Genomic DNA, 25,815 nt, shown 5'->3' with positions numbered 1-25,815 from the left:
TTGAAGACAATGTATGCAAATAACAGGATTTATTATAAGGGTACAGGAGAAACTCACAAATCCCAACAGCCTGACTTCATCTGTGCTTCCTTCTTTCTCTCTCCCTCTCCGAATGGGATCTTTCTACTTGTACAGTGTCATGGCAGAATCTGGCCACCCTACACTTCCCAAATTGACAGTCACAATTCTAGCCATGTGCAGAGATTCAATAATTGTTTGTAAGTCCAAGTTCCACATTCCTAGGAGAGCATGTGATTTACCCTGCTGGCTCATGTGTCAAATCATCCTTGATGGAACTGGCTGGCTTACCCAGTACACACACTACCCCATCAACGAAAGGCAATTACCACTGGAGGGGAGATGGATCTTAGGGTTGGAAAACAGGCTTAGAATTCCTACTTTTTTACAATTTGGTGGAACTGTTTCTTAGAACCTAAGTTGTAAGTCACTAACTCTAACATATAAAAAGGGCAGTTAAATAACATAAATGAATGAAGCTGACAGATGGGGATGGTGGCACCCAGAAAGAGCACAGGCTCCATCTAAAGGGAGCTGCTACTACTCAACTCTAGCTTATAGATGCTCCTTGGGATTTTGGGCTCAGGGTAAACCTTCTGATTTTCAAATGAACTCAGAATTGGGATTTTATGAAAATCTCTATATAAATTGATGAAAGTGAACCATTTCATTTTACTTTGTGAGAGCTATACTATTTGCTTTAGGCTTTCCTAAAGAAGAAACCCTATTATAGGAGAAAAAAACCACTTAGAAGCTATATGACCATGAACTAAATTTTTTAACCTTTCTGGGCCTTGATATTTTCTCTCTCTCTTTTTAGAGATTTTATTTATTTGTCAGAGAGAGAGAGCACAAGCAGGGGGAGCTGTAGGCAGAGGGAGAAGCAGGCTCCCTGTCAAACAAGGAGCACGACAGGGGCTCAATCTCAGGACCCTGGGATCATGACCTGAGCCAAGGCAGACGCTTAACTGATGAGCCACCCAGGCGTCCCTGGGCCTTAATTTTCTCTAATGCCAATACCAGTGTCTCATTTTTGTCATGGAAATCAGGTGAGATATGATTTTATAAAGCTTTTAACATGTATTAGGTGTTCAATGTATGTTAGGCTTCATATCTGCTAGTTAAAATTAAGTCCAAAATAATACAGTGTGTTCAAAATAGTATGTCATTAAAAACAGGGCAAGAAAGTTAGACTGAATTTCCAAACATCAATAGCAATGATCTAAGGTTGGTTTCCTTTTTTTTTTTTTTTTAAAGATTTTATTTATTTATTTGACAGAGAGACACACAGCAAGAGAGCGAACACAAGCGGGGGAGTGGGAGAGGGAGAAGCAGGCTTCCCACTGAGCAGAGAACCCGATGTGGGGCTCGATCCCAAGACCCTGGGATCATGACCTGAGCCAAAGGCAGACACTTAACGACTGAGCTACCCAGGCGCCCCTAAGGTTGGTTTCTTGTATAGGTTATAAAACTGCAGTGTCACTGTTAATGGCTATGTCTTATTTAACATTTTCTTCGAGTTGTAAAGCATCAAATAAGGAAAATAACTCTTGGTCATAAAAAAATAAATATCAAGCATTAAGCAATTTTTATATGAATGTAATTATAATCCCCAGCAATCTGTAATAAATACCTGACAAAGTTGCTAAGATCTTTAAAACAATAGAATGTATCACAGAAGAGTCTTTCATTTCAGGCTCTGTGGTATTTGAATGAGTCACTGAAGAAAGAGAACAAAGAGTTTGGGTTAAAGATCAGTTCAAGCAAATAATATCTCTTTATTACTCTCTCCTGAGTGAAATCTGGGCTGAAGTCATCTTAATAAGTGATGTGCATTTTTGCCCTTGCTTCAGCTTTTGCACAGCAAAAGAAACAGTCAACAAAACCAAAAGACAACCAACAGAATGGGAGAAGATATTTGCAAATGACATATCAGATAAAGGTTTAGTATCCAAAATCTATAAAGACCTTAACAAACTCAACACCCAAAGAACAAATGATCCAATCAAGAAATGGGCAGAAGACATGAACAGACACTTCTCCAAAGAAGACATCCAAATGGCCAACAGACACATGAAAAAGTGCTCAACATCGCTCGGCATCAGGGAAATCCAAATCAAAACCTCAAGGAGATACCACCTCACACCAGTCAGAATGGCTAAAATTAACAAGTCAGGAAACGACAGATGTTGGCGGGGATGTGGAGAAAGGGGAACCCTCCCACACTGTTGGTAGGAATGCAAGCTGGTGCAGCCACTCTGGAAAACAGTATGGAGGTTCCTCAAAAAGTTGAAAATAGAGCTACCATATGACCCAGCAATTGTACTTCTGGGTATTTACCCCAAAGATACAAATGTAGGGATCCAAAGGAGTACATGTACCCCAATGTTTATAGCAGCGATGTCCACAATTGCCAAACTATGGATAGAGCCAAGATGTCCATTGACAGATGAATGGATAAAGAAGATGTGGTATATATATACAATGGAATATTATGCAGCCATCAAAAGGAATGAAATCTTGCCATTTGCAATGGTATGGATGGAACTGGAGGGTATTATGCTGAGCGAAGTAAGTCAATCAGAGAAAGACATGTACCATATGACCTCATCATATGACCTCACTGATACGAGGAATTCTTAATCTCAGGAAACAAACTGAGGGTTGCTGGAATGGTGGGGGTGGGTGGGATGGGGTGGCTGGGTGATAGACATTGGGGAAGGTATGTGCTATGGTGAGCACTGTGAATTGTGTAAGACTGTTGAATCACAGACCTGTACCTCTGAAACAAATAATACATTATATGTTAAAAAAAAAAAAAAGAAGAAGAAGAAGAAGAAGATAGCAGGAAGGGAAGAATGAAGGGGGGGAAATTGGAGGGGGAGATGAACCATGAGAGACTATGGACTCTGAGAAACAAACTGAGGGTTCTAGAGGGGAGGGGGGTGGGGGGATGGTTTAGCCTGGTGATGGGTATTAAAGAGGGCACTACTGCATGGAGCACTGGGTGTTATACACAAACAATGAATCATGGAACACTACATCAAAAACTAATGATGTAATGTATGGTGATTAACATAACAGTAAAAAAATAAGTGATGTGCACTTTCTAATGAAAGAAAGAGGGAACACTGTGGTTCAAAAGAGTTGTTGATAATGATAAAGATGCATACTGGAGTAAAAGTGCAGGAAAGCACAAAGCAACCAGCTTTTTAATGTACTATTTATAATGGGATTTTCACCCTGGTTTGAAGAAGGGCCTTAGCAACAGAATCTTGAACCTCATTGTCATGATCTCTAAGGTCTTCATGTGGGTAGGATGGTTAAATGGCTAATGAGGATATTTGCAAGCCACTTTGAAAATAGAGTATTCTCTCTCTTTCCTTGTTTCTCTGTCTTTTCTAGTGATGCTAATTAACACTTACTTTCTCCTCTGACGTTTAAATAGCATGTACAGCAAAGCCTCCCTAATACTGAGTCTATGATGGGGTGCAACCTTCTTTGTCTTTTAAGTATCTTTGTAGTCACAAGAGAGACAACTCTAGCGTTTCTATATTAGAGGAATTTAGGACTAGAATCTGCATCTGATTGGAAAGCAGTGTGAAGGGGACTATGAAGCTGAGCTTACAGAGCAGGGGGTTTTGTGCTTGTGTGCATGTGTGTATGTGTGTGTGTGTGTAATAAATTTGAGAAATCATTCATATCAAATAATTTGGAGGGTGCAGCTGGAGCTAAGCAAGATTATGGAAGAGTTAAAATCCCTTCATCCTCATCCTAAACTACCCTTTGGAGATGCCTATAAACCTTAGTCACATGGTTGAAATCCAAAATAGATTAACCTTTTGCTAAGTACTAACAAAGACTTCAGATGACAGCTTCAGGGACGCTTGGGTGGCTCAATCGGTTAAGCATCTGCCTTTGGCTCAGGTCATGATTCCAGGGTCCTGGGATTGAGCCCCACATCGGGCTCCCTGCTCGGCGGGCAGCCTGCTTCTCCCTCTCCCTCTGCCTGCTGCTCCCCCCTGCTAGTGTTCTCTATCTCTCTGTGTGTCAAAAAAAAAAAAAAAAAAAAAAAAAGATGACAGCTTCAATGTCTGTATTCTGTTTTTTAGGGGTAGGCTAGATTAGTGTGGTGACCTTTATTTAGGGATTGCCAATAAAGGAGTTAACTCATATATTTTAAATGTTAATGATGGGAACAGTAGTACAATAAATCCCAGAAAAGGGATTGTTCAAAAGTCATTAAAATAATTATATTGGATCATATATATTTATAATCTTTTAATAAAGCTTCTGGTGAGATGGACAGACACCATACAATATTCTTATTTCTTAACCAGAAAACAGACTTTATTTGCTGTGACAAGTTGCCCAGATGAAAGTTTGCATTTCTACCTCCCTTTCAGCTAGATGTGGCCATGTGATTAAGTTCTAGCCAATGAGCTGGAAAAGCTGTTGGGTGAGTCTTCTGAAAGGCTCCTTAAACCAGGCTAGAGAATGGCTGAGGACCCTCCTGTTTCCTGATAGGATGAAGATACGATGGCTGGAGTTCCAGCTGCTGTCCTGGACTTCACAAAGCCTTGATAATAAAAATCACCGGATAGTGGAAAAGAGAGATGAAAGGAACCTTGGTCCATGTTGACTGTGACATGACAAACCTACCTCCAGACTTTCTTTGCATTCAAGAAAAATAACTTCCATCCTATTTAAGCCACTATTATTTCCAGTCTCTGCTACTAACAGCCAAATATATTTCATAAGAGAGACATTTCACTCACCAAAACCATTATGTATAAATACTTCTTATTACACAGCTCTTTAGTTTATAGAGAGAGAGCTTGGATAGCAGGCTTGTAAATTGAGAGATGTTGTGTCCTCCAAAGTCATTTGTTTCTTGAATTTTGGATAGCAATTATGGAGAATTTGGACACAGGTAGGTTTAAAGGTGAAATGGCAGCTAGTTGATATTGTACATTCCCTGTGTGTAACAAGATAGTGGCAAGTTCACATTTTAATACCAATAATGTGCACCCTGGATTTATTACTGTAAGTGGAAACTGAACATACACCAATGAAAGAAATGGCAAATTCTTGCTTTTGTGCTACTCAATTATTAGGTTGGCAAAGGTGTCACGAGTTACTCAGATCCTTCCATGTACTTTTTTTTTTTTTTAAAGATTTTATTTATTTATTCATGAGAGACAGAGAGAGAGAGAGAGGCAGAGGGAGAAGCAGGCTCCCAAGGAGCAGGGAGCCCGATGCGGGACTCGATCCCAGGACCCTGAGATCATGACCTGAGCCAAAGGCAGACGCTTAACCATCTGAGCCACTCAGGCGCCCCCTTCCATGTACTTTTCATTCCTACCTCCCAGTCTGTCACTCACCCTTGCACTTGGCACTTCTGCTCAATCTTATTAAACCAGTTGACTTTCATCCTATGACTACACTGGGGTCTCTCATTAAGAAAAAGTTGAGTCTGTCACTACAGATCCCAGATCCAATTCTATTTGGCTTCACTATAGAATTCCTCTGCTTGGAGTCCCCTGACTCACAGACTCAGAGGGTCCATCCCAGTTGCCCTGATAGTAGTACCCTTACCAGCCTTCCAATGATGGCAGGGACTGTTTCATTCAGGTTTTCTGAACTGGTTTCCCTTCTTTTTTTTTTTTTTTTTTTAAGATTTTATTTATTTATTTGACAGAGAGAAATAGCGAGAGCAGGAACGCAAGCAGGGGGAGTGGGAGAGGGAGAAGCAGGCTTCCCGCTGAACAGGGAGCCCGATGTGGGACTCGATCCCAGGACCCTGGGATCATGACCTGAGCCAAAGGCAGATGCTTAACGACTGAGCCACCCAGGCGCCCCTGGTTTCCCTTCTTAACATTCATATCCTGATCCTTTTCTCTCTCTCTTTTTTTTTTCTTTTCTCTGAAATAGCATCACAGTTTATGTCTTCACACTCTAGCCCTGTGGTGTGGCCAGCTTATGTGGGTCTCATGTTCCCATTTCCCTTGTCAGGGTTAATTTCACTTCTGATCAAAGAAGCTCATTCCAAGGCCCTTACTCGTTGGCTATTGTTTCTTCCTGAACCATTATTTCACGGAAGGATAGCACAAGCCCAGTTAAATCACAGCTCACTTTCCCTGGCTGTAGACTTGGTAAACTCCCGTCGACTTTAACTTTGATTCTGTTGTTTTTTTTTTTTTAAAGATTTTATTTATTTATTTGAGAGAGAGAGAATGAGAGAGAGAGAGCACATGAGAGGGGGGAGGGTCAGAAGCAGAAGCAGGCTCCCTGCCGAGCAGGGAGCCTGATGCGGGACTTGATCCAGGGACTCCAGGATCAGGACCTGAGCCGAAGGCAGTCGCTTAACCAACTGAGCCACCCAGGCGCCCGATTCTGTTTGTTTTTGAAGATTGTCTTTCCTCCCTCCCTCTCTCTTTCCCTTCCTTTCTTTCTTCCTCCCTTCCCTTCCTTCCTCCCACCACCATGGTCAGTGCCCTGATATTTTCCTTGTAACTATGGCTCATTAACAGTAAAGTGGAGCAGAGGGGAGAGATCCCCAGTGGATTCTCAGGTATATTCTTTTTGTTGCAGCACATCTCAGATGTTTATAATGGAGCTGGAGTGAGTGTTGGAAAGGATACACATCTTTCTGTTCTACAGCTCAAGTCTGGAGTCAAAATACATTTGAGGTAATGGGTAATGAGAAAAATACAGCTCAAAGTAAGGCAAATTACACTTTTAAGAATTTAAAGTCTGCCTGTGTGTATGGGAGGCTGTATTTCCCAGAGGGAAAAGCTCCAGGCTTTAATCTCCCTCTCATGACTGCCTCCCTGTGTGATGCTGAATGCAAGATGGTAAAAGGGGAAAGAAAAATGGTAGCAGGGGGGTCATCTCGAAGTAACCCTATTAGCCCACTACTTCCTTATCTCCATTGGGTTGTCTCTTTCTATTCTCCTCACTGCCATCCTTCTAACATTAGAGTCGTTCTGTGATTTTTCTCTGGTGTCTCCGGATGGTGTGTCGCTACAGCCTGCTGGTGTTTGGACCCTTGGCTCTGGGCGGCACCTTTTCTGCCTCCTACCACAGCTCACTTGTCTTGAGCATGGACTCATCAAATATTTATCGAGTCCCTCAGCTCCCGGGCTTGGTGTGAATGACAGACCAAGGCCGTTTGGCTGCATTATCACCTTGCACTTTGGGCTCAAAACAGTTCTGGGTTTGAATCTTGCCCTGTCACTTGCTGGATATCATCCTGGAAACATTTACTTCACCCTTCTGGAAATCTCAGTTTCCTCATCTGTGAAATGGGGACAATAATAATGCAGGAGTTTGGGGGTTTTAACGATAATGATATACAGTGGCTAGCTCCTAGAAGATGTTAAATTAGTAGTGACTATCATATTATTGGTCACCCTTTCCATAGATCATTTACGGTCACCTTTAATGCTTCAACTTTGTGAATTGCCAGCGCCTTACTGAGGAATCATTTTAAGTCTAATGACTGGGGGTGTGGGACGTTTAGGGAGTCAGGGAAGTCCTTGTCGTTTCTGACACTAGAATACCCAAGTATCGGCTGTCTGAGAAAGACAAGCAGAGCGAGTTGCTGAAGACACGAGAGAGGTGTTCTGAGGATACACAGAGGTACGTTTTCAAATCAGGCAGCCTGGTTATAAAACGCCAGGGAACAGCAACAGCAGACCATGAAGCAAAAAGTAGGTCACTTGTTTGGAGTCAAGGTGTCAGGTAGCATACTAGGTGAAGAGCCCAGAGCCATAACAGTAACAGGCTGTGAAAACGGCAGCAGCAACCGTAAAGCAAAGGGCTGCCTTCCTGCACACGCCGGCCGGCTAGTCTGTCACCCTGGCACACAGGCAGAACGATGCCGTCAGCCTTCGGCGGCAGCATCTTGAACATAGAAGACAATGATAAATCAAGAGACGAGTAACCGGTTATGTCCAAGGGCAGGAGAGCCACTCAAGAGAAAGTGGGAATACAGCTGTCCATTGATTTTGTCTGTCACCGGAATGTGTGCTGTGCTTTTCAAATGTTTATGGCTCCAGATTTTAATGTGTCAAATTTCAGCAAGCCTACATGAAACATCTGCTTGTTTGCAGAGTCTTGTGCATGGAAGAGACATTCTGCTATTATAGGATGTTTGGGTGTCATAAGAATTTTTTGAAATACTGATTTTGTGTGCAAGTCAGAAAGGATTGTGAGCTCAAAGGCTGGGGCTCCCACTTCACATGCATTTGAGCAGTTGTCTGAGCTGGTCAGCTTGGGAGGAAGGAGAGGTAGACAGAACACTGTTGGCCTGGGAGGGACAGGAGCCCATGGTGTTGGCTCTGCTCCATCATGCTCCATGTCACCCCCTCCTCTCCACTCCACACTTCCTTCCCCTTATTATACTCACCTCCTGCCCACTATCCTTACCAGCCTAAAACTCGGGAGAGATGGTTGAGATAAAAAAGCAGCAGAGAGCAGGGTTTTTGATAAACCCTGGATTTGGAAATAGGTGCAAAGAAAGAAAAGACTTAGCCATCAGATGCCAGTGTTTCACTTCAGTATCTGATTTAAGCAGAATCTACCAAATTTCTTAGGCCTCTGAAATTAACTGCACTATGATTATCACCTTTTAAAAAATAACTTCTCCATCATGGACTAAATATTCTTTAAAGTGCTATATTAATATTATCAAAGTTACTGAAAATAAACTACCTGAGACCCAAGCTATGATGTGATGCTAGCATTATTTCCTCCAACATCTGATACAGATTAGTTTTATGCAAAATGGTATAATTAAAATTTCACATAACCTAAAGTCCATGATGAGCTTAGAACAAATCAAAGTTATTTAGAAAGCAGGAGCTATGAAAGCACACAGAAATATCCTAGCTGCCCTAGCGCTTTCAGCCGTCAAGGAACATACTGGATTCTGCAGCATTTGAGTAGATAAACGGCCTTACCAAAGCCCACATTTAAATGAATATAAATACTGGTTCTAATGTGCTCCTTTTTAATAAGAATAAATGATGGGTTTGAAGAAAAATTCATATGGTTTTCAACTGTAAGGAAAAACAATTTGGTCAGAAAATGTGCCTTTTCATCTACTCTTAGAAAAGTAATCTTCCCGGATCTCCATCAAAGGTATTGACCTCATCTGAAAAGATAACAAATGGTTTAGGGAATATATTCCTGTTAGTAAGAGTTATGTGTTTAAGATGTAATGACTGAATACAAAAACTCCCCTTGGGAGAAGAATGAGGATGTCAGGAGATACTCCCCTTGTATGACTGCGAAGAATGCGTACATTTATTTATTTCCATTTGGTGTCTTGACTTGACAAAAGAAAAATTTGAATTTATGGCTTTAAATGGCTGGAATACTGGAATGAGCTTAGGATTTTTATAAATTTAGACAACATCTAAGAAGTGCTTCTACTACTGAAAGCAGGGAAAACTATTTAAATATTTTAGAATCGACTGACAAGGAACTACATCATTTTTTTGACTTTTTTTTAAAAAAAGCACCTTTTATTTTTCAGACTATAAATTATGTTAACATGTGAGCACAATTATCATAGAGTATTTCCGAAGGGACACTCTTCTTTGAAGGGACACAGTTGTTCACATTGGTTGATTCCACTCGGTGGCAATGCAGAATAAATAAAAATATACTTTTTTTTCCCCTAAGCTCAGGCTCAGACTGTGAATTATTTTTTTTATTCTCCACTAGCATAAAATTTACTTATATCAGCTACATTAATGCAAGCATAAGAACTTTATTCTTCAGAGAGATTAGTTTCATGAACTAAATTTAGAGCCACTTAGTTTATCTCATGAGTGATGGTGCTATTTTGAAAAACAGGGATGCAAGGAAACTTTTGTCCACTTTTGACTTATCTTACTTGAAAATGTGTATTTAGTGATAGAATAGGTAGATGCTTGCACTTAGTTAGTAGCCTGAAAATATAGGGATGAAGGTTTCTCTTTTCAAGGATGCCTCTCAGATGAGTTTGTAGAATCTTAAGTGCACCTTCACAGAGTTACTGGGGAAAAAAAATACTGGGGGAAAAAAACGTGGTGTTTTTCTTCCTACATACACTCTAAAACTTGAAGATAAAGCTCTACAAATAGATTCTCACTTCTATCCATGTATGTATGATTGGTCCTAAGTGTTTGAGTGAATCAAATTTCCTGTGGGGGACAGAAAGTACGTAAAAGTAAGTGCTGACATATTTTTTCATTTTATTTACTGGGAAATAAAATGAACTTTTACATGAATGTTTGTTTTCTAATTTACAAGTGATCTGCACTTCTATCCCCTCACCCACCTGCTCTAGCCTTCTCTTATTTTTTAATTTTGTGCCTCCTCCCTAAATCTTAACATTTTGATATTGCTCTTATGGTCTCAGTTCAGATTTTGATATCTTTTTTAATGGAGTGAGAAATAGAGATTAGAAAAGGTTTGTATGTAACATTTTAAAGGAGCTGCATACCTTCATAACACCTCTTCACCTATTATTTATTTCCATCACTTTCTTTTTCCTTCCTTGCCATTTGTGCTCTCAACTGGAAATAACTCTCAGCATCATATCACTCTAGTGAAGCTGACGAGGTTTCCATAATTCTCTGTGCTGTGCTACATAAATTGAGAACATAGGGTTAACTTCAGAAGCCAAAGACCTCGAATTGTAGAGAGAGAAGCAACATGAGGTCACAGCGTACTGATTGAGTCACTAACTGCGTTGGGGGAGGAGAGCTTGTTGAACCCGTTGTTTGATTGTTCACCTGATAATTCACTTTCTATGGAATGATGTAGACACAGTCTGTGCCAAGCTTTTACTTGCTTTCTTGTTCCTTAGTTTTGCTAAAGGAAAAAAATGAGTAGGGGAACTTTGCCCGTCTCTGAGTCTATTTATTGCAGATTTTTCTGATTTTCCATTCTAAAGCTTGATCCGTGGTAGGCTCCACCGTAAGATGAACTTCCCTATCTTGTTTCTCAGAATAGTATTGCATTTCCCCTTATGATATTTTAGAAGGGGTGTCTGACCCAACAGCATTGATTTTCTCAATTACCATAGTCATGAATGGGTGGTTAAATTGAAATATGCATCATTACAGCACGTAACTCTGTAGGCTGATGCTGAATTCAAGAAAGAGTTGTAATGCCATCCTAATAATTTTGCGGTCCTTTTCTCTATGGAAATGATCTAAGCTTACATATCCCAGATAAAGGCAGTTGAATAAATGCGGTAAAACAAAATTAGAAGAAGAAAAAAAAGACAGAAAAAGAAAACCTATGATTATCCACTGCGTAATTTTCAGATGTTCTAGCTCTATAGTTCTTACCAGCATGTAATTAAAGGTGTATTTTCCAAATGGAATCAAGGCATTACTGTAGAAAAATATGAAGCAAGCATTCTTTATTCTGCAGACATGCAATTTCATACATCTTGCCCACTGTATTGTCCTCATCATCATAAGGGAGCAGGAAGAAGAGCCCTGCTCACTCCAAAATATAAGACAAATTTGTCTCGAACACACAGAGACAAATAAATGAGTTAAATCTTCACCAAACTTGTCTCTCTATAAAAAGTATAAAGACACAAAATGAATAAAATTTGCATTCCTTACCACTTGATATAAATTATTTAGAACCATAAAATTTTAGATATTAAATAGACTTAATTTTGTGTATGTCCAATGCTGTTATTTTTCACATGAAGAAATTTTGTGCCTTAAGTAAAATGACACAGAGGTACATGCAGTGAAACTTAGGTACCCAAAGAGAAGTCATGAAATCTTGAATATCAGTTTTATACCCACAAATGCCTGGAGTTCCTAAAGTTTACAAAAATGCATTGGGACCCTGAAGATACAGAGATTAATGAACTCCTCAAAGGTGATACAGATGGGCAGTGGCAGAGCTGACTAAAACCTACCTTTCCTGATTCCCATTTTCATTCTTTTTTTATACTTCAAAAGAGATTATTTTCAAAGCTCCTAAATTATTAAATCATTGTGTTTCTTTAGTGGGGAAGTGGAGGGATTTGGACCCCTTCTAGAAAGATACATTTTTACGGTATTTTATTTTATTCTGCACATTTCTAGAGTGTCATCCATGAGGGCAGAGAGCACCACGCTGGGTGAGCTAGGTGTGTGTGTGGCCATATGGATGTGGGCCTATGACCTTGATTATCTTTTTCATGGGAACAACGATAAAGAAGTCCAAGATGATGGACCTCAATGCATTTTTATAAACTTCGGGAGATCCAGCCATTTCTGGGCATGAAATTGATATTCAAGATTTCAGACTTCTCTATGGGCACCCAAAATTCAGTCCCTGTGCTTATGTGTATTTACTTAGGCACAAATGTGAGTTGGCTTCTATGAAACATCAGTTTCAAGAAAATAATTGGCTCTTGTGTGAGCCCAGATAATCACCCAACATCTGTATCAAAATAAGATTTTTCTTTTCTTTTTTTCTTTCTTTCTTTCTTTCTTTCTTTCTTCTTTCTTTCTTTTTTTAAGATTTACTTTTAAGTAATCTCTGCACCCAATGTGGGGCTCAAACTCACAACCCTGAGATCAAGAGTCACACGCTCTACTGACTGAGCCAGCTAGGCACCCCAAGATTTTTCTTTTCTTGCTGTTAAATCTTGAAAAGAAATTCTCAGGAAATAATAAAAACTTCTGTTTTGTAGATTCAAATAAATTCATAATTAATGCTTTTTCAGTAATGATGTATTGTAACATGGGTCAGTTATGTGACAAAATTAATGTTAATAATTTTATAAGTGGCTATAGCTTAGTATTTATGACATTCTAAGAAGCCCCTTAACTTTTTCTATTATGTTTCACAAATATTTTAGGAAAAAATTATATGCTATCATGATAGCTTGGAATTAAAGAAATCTTTTTTTTTTTTAGATTTTATTTATTTACTTGACAGAGAGAGAGAGAGAGAGCATGCTCACACAAGCAGGAGGAGCAGCAGAGGGAGAGGGAAAAGCAGACTCCCCTCTGAGCAGGGAGCCCGACAAGGGGCTCAATCCCAGGACCCTGGGATCATTGACATGAGCTGAAGGCAGCCACTTAACAGACTGAGCCACCCAGGGGCCCCTACAGAAATCTTTTTTAAGTTCTCTGGATGTATCTCACTTAAAGGTAGTTATACTTATTTTGGAACAAGGCATTCATACACAAAGAAACCTGTGGGTTCATAGAGTAGAACACAAATCAATATAAAGCAATACACAAGTAAAATGCCATTAAAACAAACACTATTTGTGATGGGAAAAGTTATTTTCATAGTAATCATGTTTATTACCTGTTACTCTTGTGAATCCGTTCATGTGTTTAAGCAAAACTAGTGGTTCAGTACTCTGTGTTCTCATAGGATACTTATTCCTTAGTTTCTATACAGTAGTATAATGATGGTATGTTTTTACCTGTCTGTCTTTTTCTCTACAGGATGAGCAGGGATAATGTTCTCTTAGCTGTTCCTATGGTAGATGGCAAGTGACTGTTGAAAGGATGAATTAGATATTGCTTCAAGTAAGTGCCAACTTGTTGAAATTCAAAAATATTTTTCTCAGAGAATTCTACTTAATAGCAGTAATTCTAACAATATTAGACCTATTGTACAAACTGAATCCACATAATATGTTTAAAAGATCCTGAGTAAAAGTCATGGACCCAGAGGGTGTGATGATATTTTTCTATTAAAATTGTGGTGAAGTATAGGAATTTTATTGTAAAAATGTGAGGCCTTGGGACACCTGTGTGGCTCAGTCAGTTAAGTGTCTGCCTTTGGCTCAGGTCATGATCCCGGGGTCCTGGGATTGAGGCCACAAGGGCTCCCTGCTTAGTGCGGAGTCTGCTTCTCCTCTCCCTTTGCCCCTCCTCCCACTTGTGCTCTCTCTCTCTCTGTCTCTCAAATAAATAAAATCTTTGAAAAAAAAAAAAAGTGAGGCCTTTCACTAGAACAGTTATCTACTAGAATGAAACTTAAAGTTCTATTAAGAAGAAAATAAATGTGTCAGGATATATCAGGTGTGATACTTCTACTATTACATTTAATCTTCACTGTGGTCCAGAAGGTATGTATCATCAGCCAAATATTTCAGGCAAGGTTATCTGCCTCAGAGTTCATAGCAAATCAGGATTTGTACCCAGGCATGTCTAACTCCAAAATGTCTACCTTCTTTCCAGGACACTACACATCTACTCAAGGTAAAAGATAAGATGATCAAGAAAAGGATAACCACATTCTTTTAGGTAAGGCTTAAAACCATATCAAAAAATTATGTGAGTTGGGGCGCCTGGGTGGCTCAGTCGTTAAGCATCTGCCTTCAGCTCAGGGCATGATCTCAGGGTCCTGGGATCAAGCCCCGCATTGGGCTCCCTACTCGGCGGGAAGCCTGCTTCTCCCTCTCCCACTCCCCCTGCTTGTGTTCCCTCTATTGCTGTGTCTTTCTTTGTCAAATAAATAAATAAAATCTTAAAAAAAAATTATGTGTGTTAAAAAAAATTTTTTGTATGCTGATAGTGAATTAATTGGAGTACCTTCCAAATCAGTTCAAGTGCTAATTCCAGTTGTTTTCCTATTACTGCAGATAAGAAACATTCTGCGCCAGCTTTGCAGTTTTAAGTGACAAATTACTTACATTCATATATACATTCTCAGAGCACTAAAACACTACGAAATAGATGCAAATGTCTGGCATTGATTTTTCAAAAATAGTGATCAACCCATTAGCTAAGGTTTGTGGATGTAAGGGAAACAGAACAGACATGAGGAAGTTCGTTATTACAGGGAGGGGCACACTACTCAAATTCTTCTCCTCAAATGAGTCCATCGAATTCACCTTTAGAATCCTGCCTTCCACAGACCTAGGGAAGCATTCTGGTCAAACAAGCCTGTGCTGCTCCCTCCCAGAAAAGGGTGATTTCACTGAGGTGAGGAGCTTGCTGGAGCTCGTTCTGGGGAACGCTGGTGTCCAGCTGAGATGTGGTTGGAGAAGAACCTAGCCCTGTAGGTAGAATGCAGCAGGATCTGTGTTAGTGCCAGAGGGCACCTTGGCAGGGGGGAGTGCTGCTCCCGGCAGCTGCACTGGTTCTCTCCATGTGCCCTGAGACATGGGCAACCATGACTCCAGGAAATGGGCTCTGGAACCACAGGATAAATCCAGTAGACCAACGGGGGCCTGTCTCACATGGTTTCCCCGAACTATGTGCCATGCTGAGGGGGACTTTCGGATTACAAAGAAAACCACAGACCCATGATGGAGTTACTTATGCCAGGCTGAGCTACCACACTGGGGCTTAATATTTAACCTACTTGCTGTTTTCAACCTCCTTCAGAAATGTGGTCTTCGCTGGTCAGTCAGGAATTTTCTGGTCAGCACCAATGGGGTAATCTGTCACATGGGCCCTCTCCTTCCTCCTCCCCCAAAGGAAGAGGAGGTAATCCACCAAGGAAGACCCCCCTGGCCTTCCCACTAAGGGGAGGTGACCTTGCCTGGAACAATCCTTTTCTTTTGTTAATAACTTCCTTGCCCCACTTTCCTTCCTTTAAAAACCTTCCATTTTGTATAATTCCTCAGAACTCCCTTCTACTTGCTGGATGGGATGGAACCTAATTCATGAATTGCTTAATAAAGCCAGTTGGATCTTCAGATTTACTCAGTTGGATTTTTGTTCTTCAACAGGATCTGTGACAAGAGAGGCTGGTGTGGAGACTGGGACGCAGGGAGGGTGTGAGGGCAGCTGAGACAATAAAGCCCCCTGGTAGTGTGCATCAGAGGCCTCAAATGCTTTCGGAGGCCCTGGCCCGGTGGGTAACCTAGAGATCTGCAAAGGGCCTAGTTGGGGCAGCCATTTTGCAATTCAAGAATGTAGGCCCAGCAAGGCCCGTTCTTCAAATTTTCATGAGAAGCTACACATTAAAATTGTTTTAAATGTGAAATGTACTGGTTTTTATTTATTTATTTATTTATTTTATTTTTATTTATTTATTTTTTTGACAGAGACAGAGACAGCGAGAGCAGGAACACAAGCAGGGGGAGTGGGAGAGGGAGAAGCAGGCTTCCTGCTGAGCCAGGAGCCCGATGTGGGACTCAATCCCAGGACCCTGGGATCATGACCTGAGCCGAAGGCAGTCGCTTAACCAACTGAGCCACCCAGGCGCCCAAAATGTACTGGTTTTTAAATATTTACAACTAAATTAAGATTTTAAAGTCGTGAGAAAGTCAAAGAAAATAATCCACAGGCCGAACTGCCCCTCCCTCCCCCCCAGCCCCCCACTTGCAAGCTTTGGTGTAGGGCAGCTCTTTGGGACTCTGGAGGGAAAGGGCTACCTCATTCCCCCTAAGAGACGCCAATTTCATTGGCCGTGGTTGGGCTGCAAGTGTCAGATTATCTTAATGTGAAGTCTAGGTTGAACCCTACTGAGTAAGTGGTATGAAGTGACTGAATACCAGGTACCACTGGGCCATATCATCAAGGCTTCCCTGGCTGCCTTTTCTCCTTACACAACATTATCTGTAGAGTCCACAACATCAAAAATTCCCTCTACCTGCATTTCTCCAACTTAGATGTGCATAAGAATCACTCAGGAGCTTATTAAAATGGAGGTTACTAAACCCTACTGTGGGAGATTTTGATTCAGTAAGTGGATTCTGAAATTTGCTCTTAACGCCCACCTTAGTTTACTGTAACACAGATGGTCTGGAGACCACACTTTGGAAACACTGACTCATCATGGATGCTGTGACTGACACATCTGTTATTCCAGCTCTAGCTTCTTGCCTAAGTTCTAGATCTGTAGTTATGACTACTTACTGTAGGGAAATGTCTACCATCTTTCCCTGGATAGCTCAGACCTCCCATTGTCTGAATCCAAAGTGTGTTGTCCTTCAAAACCTGCAAAGACTTACATTTTTTATTTCACTGAAACTCATCATCATCCACTTAATTGCCCAAGCCAGAAATCGGCGTTTGCACCTGTGGTGGGTGGGGACTAGTTTGGAGTATGTAGCAGGTACCAGCATGCCTTACCAAGTAGCTGCTTTCCTAGCCAGGTCTTGCCATGTCTGTCTAGTTATTTTACCATGGCTTTCTAAGTGGAATCCAGTTCTTCTGGGACAAACCAATAATGACAATGGCCTTATTTATTGAGTTTGACTGTGTCAGGCACTCTTCTAAGTGTTTCACATGCCTTAATTCAATTTTTGTGAAGCCCTTGAATTCCCTGTTGTGTTTTGGCAGCTCAGTATCCCCTGAAGCTAGATCTCGCCCCCATATTTCCATTTGCCACTGGGGCCTCTGCTTCAGAATCGATAACTTCATCTTCCAGCCGTGAAACCACCCCTCTCACTGCAGACCCCAGCATCTAGGATCCCTGCTGTTGTTTTCTGCTCATGATCTCAGGGATACTCATGGTTGCCCAACTTGGAATCGCATTCAACATGTCTCCTTAGCTATGGTAAATCAGGTTGCTGCCTACACTCAAACAGTAGAGTGCTTCCATCAGAAGGGCATTTGGCGATTATCTAGTCCAATTTCCTTACTTTAAAGACTTGGAAACTGAGGCCTAGAACCGTAAAGTGATTGGTTAAAGGTAAGGAAGGAGTGAGAGTTAGAACTGAGGATCAAGCCTGAGTTTTCTGTTTTCAGGTCTAATGCTGGAACGCAAGCCCCATCCTAGTAGAGTGACATGATCCTGGGATTTCGGGCTGTGTATTTCCTGTATGTGCCTGGGGTGCAGTAACTGAATGGCTACACGAAGGATGCATCAGGCTGTGGCTGGTTGGCAACGCAATGACCGGAATACCCTTTGACATAAAAAACTGTGGTTATATTATAGGATGGTAATGTTGAATGCAATACATGTCCTATTTAGCACCTCTAGCAAAAATACAGTGGAGGCAATAGATACAAGGTTGTGACAGCTAGAGCTAACTTAATTATTCTGCCCAAATGTCCCATGAAAGAAGCTCACCTTGGCCACCCTTTCTAAAATTTTGACCCATTTCTTTTTTTGATGCTGTAATTCTACTTACTTTTCTTAATCAAACATCTCACCGTCTGAAATTCTATCATTATGCATTTTTGTGTTTACCATCTGTATACTCACTTAGAATAATCTATGTGGGAGCAGAGGCTTTGTGGCTTTCACCACAATAAGGCCAGCACTTGGAAGTGTCTGACCCAGAAGAGCTTCCTGAAAATGATGGTTTTGCAATTTGGAATGGAAGCTTCAATAACAGCCAATACCCTGGCATTCGGAGGCTTGATGTACCTCCACAAAGGAAAGCAAAATAAGTACCCTGTGTTGTGCAAGGCTGGAGTCTGGATGTGAAAGATTTGGATAATACCATTTGAAAGGATATTTACCAAAAATAATCTTTGTCATTAAGTAAACGACTTCTCCAGTGTATTTTGATCCTATATGGAAGGAATAACCCACTACCGTAAGTAAAATTATAACATTTAGACAGGGGATACTTGCTTATTTACAAATATAAATAGAGTAGCTTGAACAGTGTCCCCCCTCCCCGCCCAAATTCATGTCCACCCAGAACTACAGAATTTGATTTCATTTGGAAATAGGGTCTTTGTAGATATAACTAGTTAAGGACCTTGAGATGAAATCATCCTGGATATGGGGTGGGTCCTAACTCCGATGACTGGTGTCTTTATAAGAGAAGGGTGATGGAAATTTGGACACTCAGAGACATGGAAGAGAAGATGATGTGAAGGTGGAGGTAGAGATTGGAGTGAGGCATCTTTAAGCTGAGGAACAGCAGGAGCCGCCAGAAGCTGAAAGAGGCAAGGAAGGCTTCTCTCCCAGAGCCCTCAGAACAGAAGTCTGAAACAGAATTTCAGACTTCTGATGCCCAGAACTGTGAGAAAATACATTTCTGTTGTTGTAAGCTACCGTTTGTGGCAATTTGTTCTGGTAGCCTAAGAAATGAATACAGTGAGTATAGGAGATACTTGCTTCCTTGTGGGTAGGAGGATGGTCCATTTGTCCACAATATTATGAAGTTAAGGATTGTAACACCTAACAGCTATGAGTGCTAATTTGGAGCAGATGATCCTGTCTGTGAAACTAAATGACATCCTAAAACTCAGAGGAGTGGGCCAGGCAGGCCTCCAAGCTGAGAAGCTATGGTGGAGGAGGGGACCCAGACACTGAAAGAAAGCAGTCCAAGCCCCTTCCTTATTTCTTCCTACGAAACAGGGAGGTGGAAGTTGGGGAGACTTGCTCCCTCTAATCCATGAGGGAGGCCGGGAAAGCAGCCTTTCCAGTCTGTGGGTGGAGGGTGAGGCTTACTGCTTCTCATTTCATGGCTACATGAAAATACTACCGTTCTCTTCAAATACAACAGGAAATCATTTTCATTTCTTATAATTTAAAATTCCTGGTGCCAAGTATTTCTCTGACCTTCCCTTTATTCCTGCTTAGCCTGTCTACCTGACCCCACCCCCTTTACTGCTAAAAGGGCTGGAACTGAGAAGTCCCTTCCCAACAACCTGGCTTTCCCTACTTCCCCAAATGACATATTTCACTGTCCCCTACCCCCTGATCCTATGAAGGACCTTAGCAGTCCTTCTCCTCCTCCTCCCCCACTCCAGCTCCTTCTCTTCAGCCCCTCTCCCTGCTTTCTCTGCTACCCTCTTCCCTGTCTTTCTCTCCTGCTTCAACATTTAGTTGTTGCAAACCTTCCAGGTAATGAGCACTGTTCTGGGCTGTCCCATTTGCCGGGAATTTCTCCTTTCTCTCTTTGCCACTTGTCTAAATTCTCCTTATCCTTCATTGTTTGCCTCAAGCTTCTTCTTCCATCTGGTCTTCTCCAGCAACTCCTAAGGACAGTTTTATTTCCCCTTTACAAATTTCTATAGCCCTTATGGTCAGTAAAATGCATTTGGCCCCAGTCATATGTCCCTTGTATTACTATTTATGGTGATTAGAAGCCATTTCTTGTCTGCTCATTTAGATCATGAGTTTCCTGAGGAAGCAGACACACTGTATTTATGTTTGAAACCTCAGCACCTTGCAGTGCTTTGATGGTCTAGTTGCTTTGGATATGTTTAATGATTGGGCGGCGTATTTGGTATTTTCAAATGAAATCAGGAGCTCCGGAAGGCCAATATATTTTTGTGTTCCCTCGAATCAAGCCCCCTCCCCTTGGGCTGGGTCTATCAAACCAGTCTAAGTGGGTCTGTTGGAAACAGCTTGAAGGAGGAAAAAGACCATTTGTTTTAGGAGAAACCAAGCAGGCAGAAAGGAAAAGGTCAGCTCAAAACTGTCCAAAGGCCGATTTGCCATTTAAAACCAACAGTCACATTCCTGTGGATGAAATCATCACTAGTCTCAAGCAATCACTACCCCCTGGGAGTGAGGCACTGGCCAGTCTTTAGGGTCTCGGTGTGTGTAAGAGAGGGTTGGGGGGCAGAGGAGAAAACAAGAAGGAACTGAAGGGAGTGGGCAGTGAAACAGTTGCCCCTCTCTATCATCATAAGAGGAAGGGCTCTTTGAAGGAACTATTGCGTTTATGTGGATTCTTCAGGACTGTATGTGAATCAGGGGTGATCTTGGCTACCAAGCAGGTGACGGCTCAACTTCTGCTACGACTCTCATTCTCTCTTTGCTTGACTCCTTTGCTTTAGAAACTGTACAGAAAAAGCTCTTTGTCCAGCCACTTACAGGGTAAAGGGAAGGCCAGGTGAATTGGTCCTTTGGTGAAAGAAACTGTGGGACATGTAGAATATTAGAGGGCAGAGATGAGATGAAGAGCAATGATAGTAAAAAGAACCTTTATGGAGAACTTAACATGGACAGACCAAATGTTAAAAGGGTAACACGCATTATTTAATCCCTCTAACACCCTGTGAGGCGTGTGTCGCTAATTTACAGAGACGTTCGGTAGTTCGGTAATTTGCTTACTGTCACATTGCCACGAGGTGTGTGGCTGAACCAGGATTCCGGGGCTCAGGATCTAATATTCCAAGCAGCAGACACGCGATGAGCATCTTTTCCCAAGAAAAATTCAGGACATGTGGACTGAAATATATTAGTCCACATTGGGTACAATGGAACTGGACATTTGCAGTTAGGACTGTTGAGGCAAATGCTGAGAGTAAGTCACTGGCCTTCAAATACCAGAAGGTAATTATGTTCAAATTTCTATTCATGCATCCTCGGCAATAAGGAAATTATGCTGTTTATATTTGGAGTGTGCAATTAGCATCATCCTGATTGACCTATTGGAAGTTAAAAATAGTTTTGCTTAGAGTCCACCAAATCACTGATGAAAGTTTTCCTGATAGACTTGGTAGAGATTACTGATACTTCTGGCTATCGCTTCCTTTTGCCATTTAGAGAAGGATACAGTTTGGTCATAATCATCATTTTCACCTATTTTTGAAATGTATATTGAACTTGTCTTTTTCTTTTTAAAAAACACAGAGTATAACTGTATTACTAACCTACTGGGATATGTGAGGTGAACATACATCAGCTCATGTGGTTACTTCTGATTTCTGCACTTTGGGGTCAGATTTTACAAAGGAATTCTATTTAAACAAGACCCATTTTTAAGCCTGTCCGCAGGGTTGACTTGGAGGAGGTTGACGTGGAGGTGGAGTAGGGCAGATGATTGGATAGTGTGACTTGAGAGTTTCCTATCATTGTCCTGACACTGTCTGAAGCTGTGGCAAATTTGCTGATCTCCTCTATGGAAGATAGATGGAAAAAAAAAATGTTTGGGTTACAGTATGGATGGGTTGAGTGGGAGATCTGAAGCTCTGCCATCTCGGTTTCTTCCTGAGGCTTCTATCCATACCGTTTCTAACACTGCTGGTCAACACTAGAGAAATGGCTAATTTCTGTGAGTAAGCAATCACCATCTGTGTACCAGACCAACAGATTTTGGCCCTGAGAAAAGTTTTCTTAGAACATTAATGGGAAGGAAGAATGATCTTTATGGACCACCTATTAGGTACTTGACACTGTATAGGTATCTTACACACGTTAGGACATTTAAATCTCCCAACAGGTCTGTGTGGTTGTGACTGTGATGGGAAGAGATTGCAGAATGGGGAGCACAATAGCCTAATCCTGAGTCGATCTGTTCTTGACCAGGCCAAATGACCTGCGTTGGGCCCCTACGTCCATATCTAGATCTAATATCTCACCACTTCAATGGTGAAGAAAGGGAGATCTAGGGATTCTTATTGAAGTTATAGGAGTTGTAGTTAGGGTTGTGATGGGACAGAATTCACACCAATAATCCCTATTCTGGGTCTTCTAACTGTGAAACCCACCTCCCTTTCCTGGTACATGGGGAGGAAATATAAGATAGAGCTAAAAGTGGATTAGCAAGTCTCACTGCCAACCTCCTGGTCCTTACTCCACCACTCCGGCTGGTGATGAGGTCTTGCATGAACTACTCAGTCTTCGTGTGTCTCTTTCCTCGAAGGTAAACACGCAAGTGATACTCATAACAGTTATCTCACAAATCTACTGCAGAGATTCAACATTTGGATACATGGAGTGGACCGGTAGAGGACAAGCCTTCAAAAAGGTGAGCTTTTATCACTACATGTTATTGTGACAAAGATTAAGTGCAGAGGCCATTCCCTTGCCTGGTCTGTAAATAGGGCTGGACTGGAGATCCTGGCTGGCTCACAAAACAAAAGGCACAAGCTTCTCGGTCAGTGGTAAAAAGGGAGCATGGATAGTTGAAGAAAATCTTGGTCATTTCAGTATTTTGCCCTGAAGTGGTCCTGGAGAGTTATATTCTTTAAACCTTGAGATCTCTCAACTAAGAGCAAAGAGTAAGCATTGGTTGAGCTTATTCTTGAAATTATTATTAAAGAAAGCGAGATCATATGTTAAGAAGACAGGGATCCAAAGGTAAGGTAAACACCATGTAACTGAGGGCAGACATTTCAGTTCTGATGAACTTAAGTTCATTCTAGTAGACACCACATAAGTCAACTGATTGTGGAGGGAGTGCTCTCTCTCAACTAGACAGAAGAGAAGCTGCTTATGGATTTGTACCCCACTATCCTCTGAAATACACTATGTTTTACAGACTTTCAATGATGGAAAAGGGCCTTCTGTTTTGTTTTCTTCTGGGTTTTTTTTTGGGGGGGGAGGGATGCTGTTTAACAAGCCATACACATCAGTATTATGCTGCATAATTTGTGAAGCTTTAATATTTTCCAGTTTCAACAGACTGAAGACTCCTTGCTTTAAATGAGGATACAAGGAAAATATAGCACATGGAACGCATGTTAGAAAAGCTACACAGTTTAATAATCCTTTGGAAAATAATCCCGATGATAATTATAAAAACACAGTAGACTCTAATAGCCTGTGGAATTAATCTACTATTTATTGAGCCGTTTTTATAATTCACTACATTAGGGGTTGAGGACGCACTGGTGAGTAAGATTTTGTCTCTGCCTTCAAAGAGTTCATAGCTTGGAGGGGGAGAAAAAGACATTGCAAAAAGGTACAGCCAGTGTAAGAAGTGTCATTGTAAAATGTGCAAAGGGCTAGTATAGGAAACAGCTCTGTCTGGGAAAGCCTGTGAAAGCTTCACTAAGGAGAATCTTACCACGTTAAGAGTTCCATAAGATGATCACAAACTATGACTGTACTGTAGATACATGTGGTCATTCTTAGAAGCTAGAACAGATGTCAAAGCTAGTGAGAAGTCTGGCAGTGGACTCCCAGTGACGCATGTGTAGATTAGCTACACAGCGGCCTTGGGAGTGGCCCACTCTGCCCCATCTCAAAATCTGCTGACACCTCAGCTCTTCCTCTCGCTACTCAGTGCATTCCTGAATCATGCTGCCACCCAGGAGAGAGGCTATTTTTCTCCTCATAAGTTTGCTACTGTAGGCATATAGGAACGATCCCATTTTCCATCTGACCATACCAACTAGGGATCACGCCCATTTAGCACAGAGTATCAGTATGCTGGACAGCAGACTTTAATACATTATAAGCAGCTGGTAAACTAAGGTAGCAGTTGTTCTTAGGGGTGGAAGAAAACACAGGCCACACACCTACATGACAGAAAAGAGGTTACATCAGGAAGACAGGAATTGGTCAAATGTGGTCAAAGGTCTTCCTCCACCACGATGCAGATAAATCATTTGAGAGCTACAGAATGATGGGCTCCTGAGAGCTTCTAGCTTCGAAAATGCTAAAGATTGCACATGTGTGTGCTTCTGGTATATGTATGCACAAACGTGTGTATGTATGAGCGTATGTGTGGGCTTATATATGTGTGTATGGATATATATGCATGTGTACATATATTTGTCCATTTCTAAGTGTGTATGAATGTGTGCGTGCTTACAGATATGTGTGCAAATGTGACTATATTTGCGTGGGTATGTGTGTGCCAGACCGGGCACGCTGGAAAGTAAGTGTAAGACTTCTGTCCTCGCGGGCGGTCCCTTCCCACCCCACCTCCACACCACCGACTGATAAAAGCAGAAAGGATGCTCTATGACCTGAGACTGCATTAGAAAGTTTGCGGTTCTTTTGAGGCTATTCTACCGGGGAACCTCATTGGTCCCCTGCAGGATGGTGGATTTTACAAGAAGTCTGCGGATTCCCCCAGGACGAAGGGACTGCTGCTGACAGGCTAGCCTGCAGCCGGACCGCGCCCTCCCCGCTCGGGCCTCCACCCCACCTCCCCCGCCCCCACCTCCGCCGCTTCGCAAGTGGTCCCCAGCCTGCAGCCGCCGGCTCTGCAGAGGCGGGCCCGCGGGCTGGAGTCGGCCCGCGGCGCAGGAGGCAGGGGAGGGGAGGGAGCGGGAGGGCGGGGGCGGCGGGAGGCCATGCCTCCAGCTGCGGAGGCTGCCGAACAGCTGGAGCCATCGCGGTCACCTGCGCGGCGCCGGCGCCCTTGCGCTCCGAGCGGCTGCCGGGTGCGCGGCCGGCGGACTTTGCGGAGGGCGCCCGGCGTAGGCGGCGGCGAGTGTGGGCCGAGCCGGTATTTATAGCTCGGTGACAGCAGCGGCGGCAGCGACGCCGCCGGCCCGTCTCGCCGCGCTTCCCAGCGAGGCCGCCGGCGCGGCGGAGGGCTTGCTCGCCCGGGTCTCCGGTGTTGAAGACACCCCAACCGGTGAGTGCGCGGGCCCGGGCGCTGGGCGCGCCTCCCCCGCCGCTCGGTGCAGCCGCGGCGGAGCCCTGCGAGCCCGGCTGCCTCCTCGTCCCTGCCCGCGAGTGCGGAAGCGGCCGCGGCCCCGGCGCCCGTTCCCCCCGCGCCTCGCCTCGGTTCCCGAGGGTGGCATGCGGCGAGCGGGGCAGGTGAAGTGTCGGGGAGGGGGACGGACGCACGGGCCCCTCTGCGAAAGGCCGTTGAGACTCCCAGGTGGAAGGCTCGCGGTGAGGAAGCCTCACACTCCGGGGCTCCGAGGGTGGCGAGGGACGTCGCCAGGACGGACCTTGAACTTTCCTCGCTTGGCTGATTCCTGGGATGGGAACTCTGTGAGAAGCCCCACGTATTGTTTGTTAATTAAATTAACAGGTTGCCGTTCAGGGGTGCTCTCCTTAAAAACAAAAAAACCCAGAAAGGAAACTTAAGTGTTTACTAACTTTATCGTGACTAAACAAAGCTGTTTGTCGATTCCTGTTTTTGAAAATGCCATAGGCCCACAAGTGTGTTAGACCCATGTGATAACATTGGGCTGCCATTATTCATTCTACCCTCTGTGGAACAATGAACTGTGTGTGTGTGTGTGTGTAAGATGGTAGTAA

At 42.6% G+C, this 25,815-nt stretch overlaps 1 protein-coding gene across 2 annotated transcripts in view; it reads left to right on the top strand.

The window, feature by feature from the left end:
• The window catches only part of TMEM117 (transmembrane protein 117), a 499,951-nt gene that overhangs the window by 7,514 nt on the left and 466,622 nt on the right, over positions 1-25,815 (top strand). For both annotated transcript variants that reach the window (XM_035002830.1, XM_035002829.1), the window contains exons 2-5: positions 6,613-6,710; positions 13,494-13,577; positions 14,235-14,300; positions 22,561-22,615. The gene's annotated coding sequence lies outside the window, so the exon portion shown is untranslated. The remainder of the gene's footprint in view (positions 1-6,612; positions 6,711-13,493; positions 13,578-14,234; positions 14,301-22,560; positions 22,616-25,815) is intronic.

This window comes from Mirounga leonina, unplaced genomic scaffold (genome assembly GCF_011800145.1).
Source record: "Mirounga leonina isolate KUSES-001 unplaced genomic scaffold, KU_Mleo_1.0 Mir_126, whole genome shotgun sequence".
NCBI classification, from domain to species: Eukaryota; Metazoa; Chordata; class Mammalia; order Carnivora; family Phocidae; genus Mirounga; species Mirounga leonina.
Note: the sequence above shows the minus strand (reverse complement) of the source record. Positions and strands in the feature narration are given on the sequence as shown.